Raw genomic sequence first — 13,544 nt, forward strand, 5'->3', positions numbered from 1 at the left:
GTGGTGTGTCTGACAGTCAGTTACTCCCCAAGTGTGACCTCCCTTAAAGAATTATCTTAAAAAAAACTCTTCCATGATACCTATCACTTCTGAGAGCTTCTGCTATGAAAGGCTGGTCTGGTAAGATGCTGAGCTGTTCAAGGTGCTTTGTTCAGGTGGTAGTATGTCTTAGGTTGGATTATCTCTCTTGTTCAAGGTGCTGTGTTCAGGTGGTAGTATGTCTTAGGTTGGATTATCTCTCTTGTTCAAGGTGCTGTGTTCAGGTGGTAGTATGTCTTAGGTTGGATTATCTCTCCCCGTTCTCCCGTGCCGGCTTCACTGTTGGCTGCAGTACCCCCGACGGCCGTCGTGGGTCCAATGAGTCTCATTTCTTATTCTTGCCTCAAGCTCCTTTAAAGCTTTTTGAAGGTATTGATGTTAAATACAGTGAAATGCGGCTGATTTCCTCACACGTCATGTACACCATCACTGCAACAGACTGGATTGGAGTTGAGGCTAAAAGTGATTAAACTTATATTTTCGATCAATGCAGACTGTAAAAATCATAGTAAAGTAACTATTTAATTCAAGTAATGCTGTCTTATCTCAGGCAGGAGATTTAGGCTACGTTCACACTGCAGTCCTTAATGCTCAATTCCGATTTTTTCCCAATTCCGATTTTTTTGTGTGGCTGTTCACACTATCTTTTAAAATGTGTCCTATATCCGACTCGAGTGTGAACGCATCGCGGCCCTGAACTGACCCGCATGCGCAGAAGAACAATAACAAAGACGTCACGCGCAGCACCTGTCATACGCCGGTAAACATGGAGGCAACAGAAGTGAGCGTACAGGGGTACATTTTAAAGTTGTTGTGTGGTGGAAGCCGACGAAACTGCGAACAAGTGTTGATGAAAAGGAGAAGGAGGAGAAAGAAAGCCGCATTCTTAATAATGGCTTTTTGTGGAGCGATGGCTGCCTCGTCTGTAGAGAGATGTGCGTGGATGCGGACTCGGAGTCAGGAGTGGTGGGATCATGATGTGATGAACATCTTTACCGAGACAGATTTCATCCAGAATTTCAGGATGTCGAGGGCTACCTTTCAATATATCTGTCAGCGCCTCTCCACAAGACTGTCAAGACAAGACACTCAGTTCAGGCGACCCATCTCCCTGAGAAAGCGTGTAGGAGTTGGGTTGTATTGGCTGGCGACAGGGGCAGGTTACCGGACTATGTCCAACCTGTTTGGCATTGCAAAGTCCTCCGTTTGTATGATTGTCCACGACTTTTGCAAGGCCGTTCGCCATGTCCTTATGCCTGACTACATCAAGCTACCTCAAGGAGACGATCTCTGGGACATCCTACAAGGCTTCCGACAGAGGTGGGGTTTCCCACAGTGCGCTGGAGCGATTGATGGGACTCATATCCCCATCATTGCCCCCGAGGACAATCATGCGGACTACTTCAATCGCAAAGGATGGCACTCTGTTCTTCTGCAGGGGGTTGTGGATCATCAGTTCTGGTACGTCTATTATGAAATAATATCTCTTCCACATCGTTTTGTCATTCTACTAGTGCTACCATCATTAATTGAGTAATCAGTGTTACATGTAAAGTGCTGCTGCACTGTGATACAACCAGTCGTGAGAAGTGTCATTATTTTTGACGAATCAATTGTTTATCCTTGTTACTTTATACTTTTGTTCACCTAAAGTACAAAATGTGCACTCTGCACTCTAATCAGTGGTGGAAAGTAACTAAATACATTTACTGAAGTACTGTACTGAAATACAATTTTGAGGTACTTGTAGTTTACTTGAGTATTTCCATGTGATGCTACTTTATACTTCCACTCCTACTTTTCATAGGGAAATATTGTACTTTCTACTCCACTACATTTATTTGACAGCTTTAGTTACTTTTCAGGTGCAGATTTGACACAATGGATAATATAACAACCTTTTAAAATACAACACATTGTTAAAGATAAAACCAGTGTTTTTTTTTTCTTTTGACGTCTTAACTCACTGGTATTAGATCTAGTTGCTTCTTTGTTTTTACACTCATTGATAGTTGAACATTTGGCCTACAAAATTACTTAAATGTTATATCATAGTGCACTATTGCCTCAAAGATTAATCATTGATTGGTACTTATTTTCATAATTGTTTGCATTGGTCTAAGTATGAAACGTTCAATTAATTCCATGTCCCCTCAACAGTTTCACCAACATCTACACTGGATGGCCTGGAAGTGTCCACGATGCCAGGGTTCTCAAGAATTCCCATATCTACGCCATGGCAGAGAGAGGGGCGCTTTTTCCACCAGTGAGTTTTTTCTGAAACACAACCCCTCCCCTCTATTTGGAGACAAAGCACATAATGTCACTTTAACATTGCAGTTTGTGACATTATAGGGTGAATAGAAATGGGTAGACTTACACATAATATCCCTGGTAAATAAATTAAACATATTTTATATTTCCATCATCTAAGGACACCGAAGAGATCAACGGCGTCCAAATACCAATAATGCTGCTCGGCGACCCTGCTTACCCCCTGCGAAGCTGGCTGCTCAAAGGGTACACTGACGCAAGGGCCCTGACAGATGCGCAAAGATATTTTAATGAGCGCCACAGCAGGGCCAGAATGACTGTTGAGTGCGCGTTCGGCCGACTAAAGGGGCGGTGGAGGTGCCTGGGGAAACGCCTAGATGTGGACATCTCTTCTGTCCCCACCGTCATAAGTGCATGCTGCACTCTTCACAACCTGTGTGAGAAGCACGGAGAGGCCTACGAGGAATCTGGTGAAGCTGTTCTTCAGGACGACAGAGGGGCAGAAGGAGGGGCTGCACAAGATGTTCAGCCAACGAGGGTCAGAGAGGCGCTGACAGAACTTTTTTACAGCCAACGTTGAGCCACAGAGCCACAAAACCACTATTTTCCCTCAGTTCAAGGGTAGGCAACCTGCAGCTCTTTATCCCTTCTTCAGTGGCTCAGAAAAAAAATAAATAGAAATGAGTAATGATTTTTTTTTTCTTTAATGTAAACAGTCAACATAAAAACTGTAACAATGCTCTGTATTTACAACTTTACGTGTTCAATGTCCACCTGCGATCATTGTGGAAAATAAAATATACAAAACAATTTGTCACAAAGAAATTGTGTTCATTTACAAAAAAAATAAATAAAATTAAATAGTTTTCCATAGAAGGGATTACATATATTTTTTTTAGAAATCCTGCTTGTCCCTCAGTTCTGCTCTGGAATGGCTAACTCATGTTCAAAATTAAATGTGTAATAAGGTGTAATAACATTACAGAGCAACATAAATACTTGAAGGTAAAATAACTGAACAAAACTTTATCCTTCTGCAAAACTGAAAACATTTCACAATATTGTGATTATGAAAACCAGACATATATACGTAGACGCCGCATCGAGTGTTCTTGCCCACTGCTGCGATACGTCAACGTCGCCGCCATATTGGATGTGGCAAGACTGCGCTGTAAACTAATACAAGTAAACTGACTTATTTTCATAAAGCGCCTTTCTACAGAGAAATGTACGTTTTACATCTAATTTATTCATTCACACACGCACTAATATACTTGGGAAACAGTTAGGCACCAAATATATTATATTTAATTTTCTCAGATGGCAAAAATAAGAACTTTATTGATCCCACATAGGAGTAATTAATGTTATATCAGCTATAGAGAACAAGGTAGTGTCGAAAAACTATATATATCCCCCTCACAAAAATAAGAAAAATAGAGAAACATATTTTCTCATCAACAAAGCATATTTTACATAAACATGAATTACTCCTATGTGGGATCAATAAAGTTCTTATTTTTGCCATCTGAGAAAATTAAATATATTATATTTGGTGCCTAACTGACAGCGCAGTCTTGCCACATCCAAGATGGCGGCATCGTTGACGTACGGCTCAGCACTCGATGTGGCGTCTACGTATATATGTCTATGATGAAAACTAGTGATTTAGTTATCCTCATCCTCTGGAGGTCGGTGGAATGGAGGATGTGCTGAGGCCTGAATGAAGGGCGCAGGCTGAGGCAAATGTTGAGGGTGTGCTGGCGCCTGGCTGAGGGGCTGTGCCAGATCTGGAGGATGTGCAGGAGTATGGTTGAAGGGTAGTTGAGCCAGATCTTGCAGGAAGGACTGAGGCTGGTTGGGTGTCTCTGGGAATGACGGAAACTGAGCTGAAGCCATGGTGAAGTTGTGGAAGGAGTGTTGAGGCAGCCGTTGACTTGGGTTGTAAAGGCGTTGAGGTTGGACTGGTGCCTGGTAGAAAGGTGGACGTATGGATTGGTTTGACCTTTCCAGAAACTGTGTGAACATTGAGAACAGTTTGAGCTCATGCTCATGTTGTGCTGCTTGCATCTTCAAGTGAAGATCAGTGTCGTCTGTGTTGAGGGCAGTGCTGATCTTTTCCGCGAAGACCTCTAGGGTTGTTTCCATCTTGGTTTTTCTTTTTCTGCTCTTTGCAGATGAAGCTGTAAAAAAGAGAGCAAGTGTTTGGTAAAAGCTACTGTAGCAGAATTACAAAAATAAATACTTAGGCAAGCAAAGGAGGGTAGAAATAAATAGACAGGTTTGCAGTGATACAGTGCAGTAATAAGAGAATACAGTAGTGTACAAAACAGTCATGGATGGATCAGGTAAAGATCCCCCTAGACATGTATTAAGATGTATATCAAACACTCTACTTTGAAAAATAATGTGTCTGATATGTTTTTCCACAAAAAGTTCAATTATCTTGTTAAAATCATTGCAATTACATATCCTTCATTATTAAAAAATCCAGAATATATACTACGCAAATATTTTCCATTTCAGAAGTTTAACTGCTGGACACACGATATTTCCTACCTCACTGTAAAGTCCACTCTCAATGTTTGTACACTGGAGGCTTCAAGTTTCCACATCATACTTAAGTAAGTTGAATATCTGATCAGTATTAGCTCCAATATATGTGATGTCACAAATAATGTTCATGGTCCACTCTATTAATATCTGATTTTAATTTAGCTCAGAGAAAATTTAAACTTTCAGCAGATGAATGTGAAAACAGACTCTGCATATCATTCTGCACAGTGAAGCTCAAACATTCAACTGTAGGAACACACATTTTTGAGGTGGGGGGTTAAGCATTCAGCTCAGCAATCAACAGTTTATTAGTGATTTCACAACTTTAGGTTTCTTACTTCCAGAGAAGTTGGTGGCTGTTGATTCCTTTCCACTCTCTGTAGCAGGCACAGATACGCTTTCTCCAGATGTCGATGGGAGTGACTCAGTAGTTAGTAGGGCTGTCAAACGATTAAAAAAAATTAACAGATTAATCACAGTAACTTACTACTCTGTGATAATCTCTTAACGCTAAATAATAAATAATAATCGCGTATTTAGTTGGCTACAAACAGCTGAGAGACAGCTAGTTCACTTACCTGTTTCATCGTCAAATTCCGAGCTCCATGTTGGGCTAAAGGTAGCTCCGCTCCCCGGAGTGTTAGCTCTGCTCTCCGGCGTTTCAGGCTCCTCTTCGCCTGTGTCGACAGAGCTATCCAGCAGCTCTACTGGCTGACAGCTGGGTTTATCACCTAGAACACGGTCCAGCTCCATGTAAAACGGGCAGGTTATGCGACCACGACCGCTTCGCATGTTTGAATCCTTAGCCTCTTTGAATTTAGCTTTCAGGCTCTTTATTTTTCTCTGGCACTGCAGCCACGTCCTTCTGTAGCCGCGCTCGTACATTTCTTTGGATATGTTCTCAAATACAGACCGGTTACGATACGACCCCTCTAACTTAGCCTGTATAGTCGTGTCCCCCCAAATACTTATCAGGTCCAAAACCTCACTGTCCCTCCACTGATTAGCTCCGTCGCCGCTATCCTCCATGTTTGCCAAGTGACTCCCGACTCCCGCCTCCCGCCCGCTCCCGCCCGCTCCCGCCCGCTCCCGCCCGCTCCCGCCCCGCCAGCGCAGTTTTATGACGACGGTCGCTCTCAAGTGACGTCAAAGTCGCATTCATTCCGACCTGGCCGTTCACACTGAGGTCGCATTGCAAAACATCCGACCTGTATCCGATTTAGAACCACATATGGAAGCGACCTGAATCTGATTTGAAAAGATCAGATTCCATGTGACTTGGGCTGTTCACACTGTCATAAACAAATCAGATCTGAGTCACATATGAGCAAAAAATCGGATTTGGGTCACTTGGGAGCTGCAGTGTGAACGTAGCCTTAGTGACTGTGATAGAAGGCAGCTGCCTTGAGGGTTGTGACAGCAAGTCCAATTCATTTTCTGAGTTTGTCCAACTCTGAACATAATTCATCCTTTATGTAACACTTTCTTACTGTATAAGGCTTGTTAAAGCAATGGAGATGCTAGGGATTGAACCCGGGGCCTCATACATGCGAAGCATGCGCTCTACCACTGAGCTACATCCCCTTCAGGATGTTTCTGAGAGGAAAGTAGTGAGGTGGAATATCCAGCCCTGTAGGTAGTGTGGAAGTTCCCTCTTTATTTCTATCCCTCCAAAATCCAGACCTGATGGATGGATGTCTGCCATGGAGAGCAGGATAATACATAAGAATTTAGGAGGTTTTTATTTCACAGAAAAAATCACTTATTTTATTGCAGTGGATACAGTACCTCAAAATAAGTAGTTATAAACACAAACTGTCTGTTTGTCTGTGTTCTTGCAGTTTACTGTTTATTGAAAAAGTTGATCTTGAGAAAACAGGTTTAATTTCTAGATAACCGTAGAAAGGGCAATTGTGGGATGATTGACATTTTGTCTTACTGTCGGTATTGTGTTTATACTTTACATGTCGGAGGGCTTGTTAAGACAGGAAGTTGTAAGGGCTGGGAATTATACGTTGAAGGCGAGCAGAAAGGAATCACCTCCACTGCTGTTCTGGTGACATCATCAATGACATCACATGTCTTTGATGACATTCCAGGGTTAGATTAAAGAATGTGTATTTATAACAATGTATCTGATGCATGTAATTACGACGGAGTATTAGGGCCAAACTAAGACAAAAAAAAGGAAATTACGAGAATAAAGTCATAATGTTGCAAGAATAAAGTGTTAATTTATGAGAACTCTAACAGGAAGAGTGTGTTAAAATGTTGAATATTGAGCATCTTGTGAAGTTATATTTATATATTTATAATATATTTAATATTACGATTTTATTCTCATATTATTATGACTTTATTTTCGTAATTTCCTTCTTTTTTTTTCTTAGTTTGGCCCTAATACTCCGTCGTATGTAATTGATTTGGAGATGAAGATGATAATGTGTGCACGTTACCAAATGTAGCAACAGCGCCCTCTGCTGTTTATACTGAAACCTAAACATTTTGCTTCACATTCTGCAGTTTATTCCACGTGCAAAAAGCAACATAATCTCAGGTATCTGAGAGTCTTTGTATCCATGGAAACCATCTCAATCTCACACACAGAGCAGTAACAACAGAAATGTTTCACCTATAGATTCCAAGACTGACCTGCTGATGTCATCATGTTTTCATGTTCCTGGGGAAAAATGATTTCCTATTTATGGTAATAATGTGAATAAAAAAATACTAACTTTAAGGAGTGCTATGTATACCCTGCATAAATCTGTGTGACGTCATCAGTGACATCACATGTATTTGATGACATTCCAAGGCTAAAAGACAGAGTTGCTCTTCACAACTATGTATCTGATGCAACTCTTACCTCCTCTACTGGAACCTTCCTGTTTTTATCATCCTGAATAAACAACACAAACACCTTCATGATGTCATGTTAGGACTAAATTACTGATTCAATTTATTTAATTGCACTCATTTTTTTTTTTATATTTATAATTTTTTATTTTTCAAAGTGAAGACAAAGACAATAAATAAAAAAGAGACATTACAATAACAATAAAATAATAATAATAAAAAAAAGAGGGTGGGGGGAGGGTTGGTACAGATGAACTTTAAGAATGATTGAGCCTCTAGCGTCAGTTCAGGTCCAGCTCTAAAAGAAGAGTAAGTCAAATAAAATAAGAAGCATGTGACTAACACATCAGGTCATATCATTATCACATTATTCTCAACTGTTGTCTAATAACAGCCCATGGGGCAAATTGGTCATTTTCGTTATCTTTGAGGATTGCGGTTGCCTTTTCCATTGATAATAAATCCAGAAAGTCATTCAGCCAGTTGTGTTTGTCAAAGCAGTTTGGTTTGCGAATCTTCCAGTTCATAAGTATTCACCTCTTTACAGACAGGAAGGCGAGAGCAATGATACGTTGCATAATCTTCCCGGTCTCCACTGCACTCCCTAATAAACACACAACAGGACATTGAGGAACACGAATATTCAAAATAGCTTCCAAAATGTCAATAACTTCAGACCAGAATTGTTGGACCACTGGGCAGAACCATAGCAGATGTATAAATCTATGGAGGAGTATCTGATGACCACAATTTCTGACTGTTAAGAAACAACCCAGTCTTTTCAATGTTCATCTCATAGTATAAGTATAGTTAAATGGCCCCATTCATTTTTTCACCATGGTTTTGTACCATGGTGAAAAAAAAAACCTATCCGTTAACGTAGCCTGAACCGGAACGTGCACCCATGCACGGCATACATCGTTAGATGCGTCTCCATCTTGCCTCGATGGGCATTACTATTCTCAGTCAAAAGCGTTACCGTGGCAACGCTAGATGCCAAAAAGCGTGCCCCATTAATAACTATTGGGAGCACAGGAATGAATTAAATACAAGCGTAAAAACACCTCAAACTGACATAGAACCCCCCTAAACACAACCACTACAGCCCCAAACCAAAGCAGCGAGAGGGGACGAATGGGCGGTAGGGCATGCCCATATCAAAATTTCCAGAAATTTTCTAGTTAGTATTGAGATGAACTTTTGTTATTGACCAAATACTTATTTTCCACTATAATTTGCAAATATATTCTTTAAAAATCAGACAACGTGACTTTGTTTTTTTTTTTTTTGTCATTCTGTCTCTGTGATGAAAATTACAGGTCTCTTTTATCTTTTTAAGTGGGAGAATATGCACAACTGGGGCCTCATTTACAACGAGTGCGTTGATTTCAACGTTGGTCCGTGCGTGGAATTCTTGCTTACGCAAAAAAAATTTCAGATGTTGAAAACTGTGCATTCGCCCCAAATCCACGCACGTTTCTCTGAACATCACAATCAACGTGGAGTCGAGTGCACATGCAGTTCTGAGAAGAGTTGTGGGTTTATTATGTTCGTAAAGTTTTGTAAATGTTAATATTTTAGCGTTAGTGCATCATTACACTTTTTTTTTTTCTTGTTTGTAATTTAAGAACCGACACCAGAACTTAAGTTGGTGGGAATAAAAACATCTCCTTGTTCCGTTTTACTGTCACGTGTATGAAATACTAACGGATCAAGCCCAATGTGTATTGAGTCTCACATGGTGGATGTTGGTGATCACCTCTGTGCAGAGTTGGTAGTAACGAGTTCCATTTACTCCGTTACATTTACTTGAGTAAGTTTTGGGACATTTTGTACTCTTAGGAGTAGTTTTGAATCACTATACTTTTTACTTTTACTTGAGTAGATTAGTGAAGAAGAAACTGTTCCTCTTACTCCGCTACATTAGGCTACGTTGAGCTGTTACTTTTCTTTTATCCCTTTTATCCACGTACGCGTCAATCTCATTTTGATTGATTGATTGAAGAATTTATTAGTTGCATAGGATCAGGTACAGTTTCATGACAGTACAGATTCGCTGATACAAAGTCAACTAATTATTCCAAGAAAGATTACACTTGTTTACATTTTTTTTAACTCATGTAACATTGAATGACAAACAAAAAAACAAAAACAAGAAACAATAATCAGAAGGAACAGCGGGATGTTCAGTAGAAGCTTTGATTATTCCCAGCTACGAGCAGCAGCCTCCTGTAGGGGATTTTTAGGGCAGATTTGAAGGAGATTAGGGATTTATCTCTTTTATGGCTGTCGGTAAGGAATTCCACATGTTGGTAGAATAGGATGCAAACGAGTTTGAACCTTTCTTGGAGTTTACCCTGGGCTGAAAGTGATTTGTGGAGCTGCCTCTAGTGTTATGGTGGTGAACATCTTTTACATTTTGAAAGTATTTAGACAAGTACAAGGGTATTTTGGACGTGTAATGGATCTTGTACACCAAAATCAATGAAAGAAACTGTACTCTGTCGACTACCAGGAGCCATCCCACGCTGAGCATATGGTTTGCTGTTAGGTGAGCCCCAGATGGAAGATTGAGCAGAAGCCTTATCAGTTTGTTTTGAGCTGTCTGGAGTTTGGTTTTCAGAGCCTTAAGGCGTCACGGTACCAGACATGAACTCCATAATCAAAGTGAGGTTGAATGAGTGCCCTTGCCAAAATCTTCAGTGTGTCTCCTATACAATAATCGGGTTCGTTGGTTGACTTTTTTGACTACCCTAGCAGTCATTTTTTCACTGAAGATGATTATTTTGTACTTTTGTCTGTTTGAATGGTTGTGTTAAAAAATAAATCAGACGTTACTCAACAGTTACTCAGTACTTGAGTAGTTTTTTCACCAAGTACTTTTTTACTTTTACTCCAGTAATTATTTGGATGATACTTTTTACTTCTACTTGAGTCATATTATTCTGAAGTAACAGTACTTTTACTTGAGTACAGGTTTTGGCTCCTCTACCAGCTCTGCCTCTGTGTAACAGTGTGAACAACATAAACTTATATTTAAAACATGAAGCATCACGATCGGATTCCTCCACTCGGATTGTTGCAGCCGCAGGAGAGACCGGTCCAGGTCCTGGTCCTGGTCCTGGTCCTGGTCCTGGTCCAGGTCCAGGTCCAGGTCTGTCGTGTCCTTCACGTGGTCGTGAACTTATTGTTGACGTTAGTTTCCTCATATTCTGCACTTCACTGCATCACCAGTGAGTGTCGCCAACGGACTAAACCTCAGAAAAGTGCGTCCACCAGCCTTAAAAGGTATTGTGACATGAAAAACAAATTTTTCTTGATTTTTTGTGTTTTGTTGGGTGTCTTGACATCAATTACACCCAAAAAACAACGAACTTTTAACATTCAGTGTATTGTGTGCTTTCTGGGATTTTCCGCATAACTATGCAAAAACGGCGCATGTGGTTTGGTGGCGGATCGTTACGTAACGATCCGCTAAATCACCGCCCCCTCCACCCAGCTCCCTGCCTCCTCTCCTCTCCAGCGCACCATAAAGGCTGATTTATGGTTCCGCGTTACACCGACGCAGAGCCTACGGCGTAGGCTCTGCGTCGATTTAACGCGGAACCATAAATCAGGCTTAACACGGAGCTGTTTAGAGCCTCTTCTGTTCTCATCACCGGAGGAAAACTGCTAAGAAGACCCGCGGCCACTGACTGGACTTAAGATAAGGGGACACTGCTGCTTGCATGCCTTTATTTTTATCATTGTTTTCGGTGGACTGCTTCGCCCTGCTACTTTTCCGTGCATGCTTCGCCTGTCGCTCCCGGCTTAACTCTCCGACGCCGCTGTGAGCGTATGGCTTGCGGGGAGCTACGGTCCTCTGGTCACGGACTTCATCCCCGGGCTGTAGTCGCCCTGTCTGGGCTGTGTGTGTGGGTGTTTGTGGTTCGGTGTGCGCGCGTGTGTGTGGAGACGGCAGAAGTGTGTAGCAGTTGGTTGGAGGAGGTTGGAGGAGGAGCGGGGCAATGATTGACAGGAAAGGGGGTAAAGGAAGCGTTTTTCACAGCGCAAAAAACACCGTCATCTCCAAGCCAGGCATGGAGTACTGAAGTGAAGTTTTTCTTGTTACACCCTTTTAGACACATTTGAGGGATGTTGGCCAAGACTTTTAATAGTGTTAAAAGCATGTTAAAAATTATGTCACAATGCCTTTAATGTGTGAGTGAAAGACCGAAACTTTCTACGTTCAAATAACTTTTTGAACATCTGACGGGGTTTTTTTTGCTATTGATGAATTTTACTAAATATCCATACAGACTGTTAACACCGTTATGATCTTTTTAATAAATATGATATGAAAAATGATATACCGTATTGGCCCGAATATAAGACGGGTTTTTTGCATTGAAATAAGACTGAAAAAGTGGGCGTCGTCTTACATTCGGGGTCTAGAAGTTATACCCATTCACACCACTAGATGGCGCCAGATATCTTTAAAGCGAATGCTGAACTTAACTCCGCAGGCCAAAGCCAACCCCTGTCATGAAGAAGAAAAATAAAAAATAGCGCTAAGAAAGAAAAGAGAAGAAAATAAGAGAAGAGATAACAGAAGATGGAGAAGTTATGATGGGCTTTTTCTCTCCAATATATTGTTATAACCATTTGTTTCAGATGTACTGTAATTATTTTCTGTATGAAAATTGAATTTGGTGTTCAAAAAGTCTTTTTTCAAACTTGAGTCTTGAAAAAGAGGGGGTCGTCTTATAATCATAAGTCTTATATCCGGGCCAATACGGTATTTCTGTAAGATTACGTTTTTTGACAAATCGTCCTCAAACCTGTTAGGCTTGACAAGTACAATCCAAAAAATTAATAGTGTCAAGTTTGGTGTTAATGGAGACTTCAGGTAAAAGGGTAATGAAATTTATTAAATGTACAGAAATTGCCAAAAACAGTGGATTTAACATCAAAATATAAAGAAATGTTAAAAGGGGCAAATTTAGCAAAGCATTCAAGGAATCGATCCTGAAAGTTCAGCTCTCAAGGAAAAATGGTTGATTACATATATAATACATACACAGGAGTTAGCCAGTGGGAGGAAAAACTTCCTAGCTCACATCAGGAATATACAGTGACTGCTGGGTATTTCCTTCTTGGAGACTCTACTTATCCTTTGCAGGACTGGCTCTTGAAACCATTCCATGACCCTGGACGACTGACAGCAGAACAGTCTTTAAGCACAAAGTCAACCGAGCACCAGTGGTCGTGTCACGGCTCAAAAGACAGAAAACCCAAATGCACAACATCAAACGGAGTATCAGAGTCCCAGGCCAACACACGGCCAAAGTTCAGGGGGACGTCCTCGGGGCCGGGCCGACCGCCGAGACAGTTCCGGAGGCCGCCCTCGGGGTGTAGCAGGCGGGTCAGGAGGTCTGGGAGCGTAGCAGGCGGGTCAGGAGGTCTGGGGACGTAGCAGGCGGGTCAGGAGGTTGGTCTGGGGGCGTAGCAGGCGGGTCAGGAGGTCTGGGGGCGTAGCAGGCGGGTCAGGAGGTCTGGGGACGTAGCAGGCGGGTCAGGAGGTCTGGGGACGTAGCAGGCGGGTCAGGAGGTCTGGGGACGTAGCAGGCGGGTCAGGAGGTCGGTCAGGGGGCGTAGCAGGCGGGTCAGGAGGTCTGGGGGCGTAGCAGGTGGGCCAGGAGGCCTGGGGGCGTAGCAGGCGGGTCAGGAGGTTTGGGGGCGTAGCAGGCGGGTCAGGAGGTCTGGGGGCGTAGCAGGCGGGTCAGGAGGTCTGGGGACGTAGCAGGCGGGTCAGGAGGTCTGGGGGCGTAGCAGGCGGG

At 42.0% G+C, this 13,544-nt stretch overlaps 1 protein-coding gene and 1 non-coding gene across 2 annotated transcripts in view; both read right to left on the reverse strand.

Annotated features, from left to right (window-relative positions):
* The window catches only part of LOC133442600 (NACHT, LRR and PYD domains-containing protein 14-like), a gene marked incomplete at its 3' end in the record, with an annotated part of 198,147 nt that overhangs the window by 1,706 nt on the left and 182,897 nt on the right, over positions 1–13,544 (reverse strand). The gene's annotated exons all lie outside the window — the stretch shown is intronic.
* trnaa-cgc (transfer RNA alanine (anticodon CGC)) lies at positions 6,382–6,453 on the reverse strand. The gene has a single exon. It is a non-coding gene; the product is annotated as a tRNA-Ala (tRNA).

The sequence above is a fragment of the Cololabis saira genome, chromosome 4 (assembly GCF_033807715.1).
Source record: "Cololabis saira isolate AMF1-May2022 chromosome 4, fColSai1.1, whole genome shotgun sequence".
Lineage (NCBI taxonomy): Eukaryota > Metazoa > Chordata > Actinopteri > Beloniformes > Belonidae > Cololabis > Cololabis saira.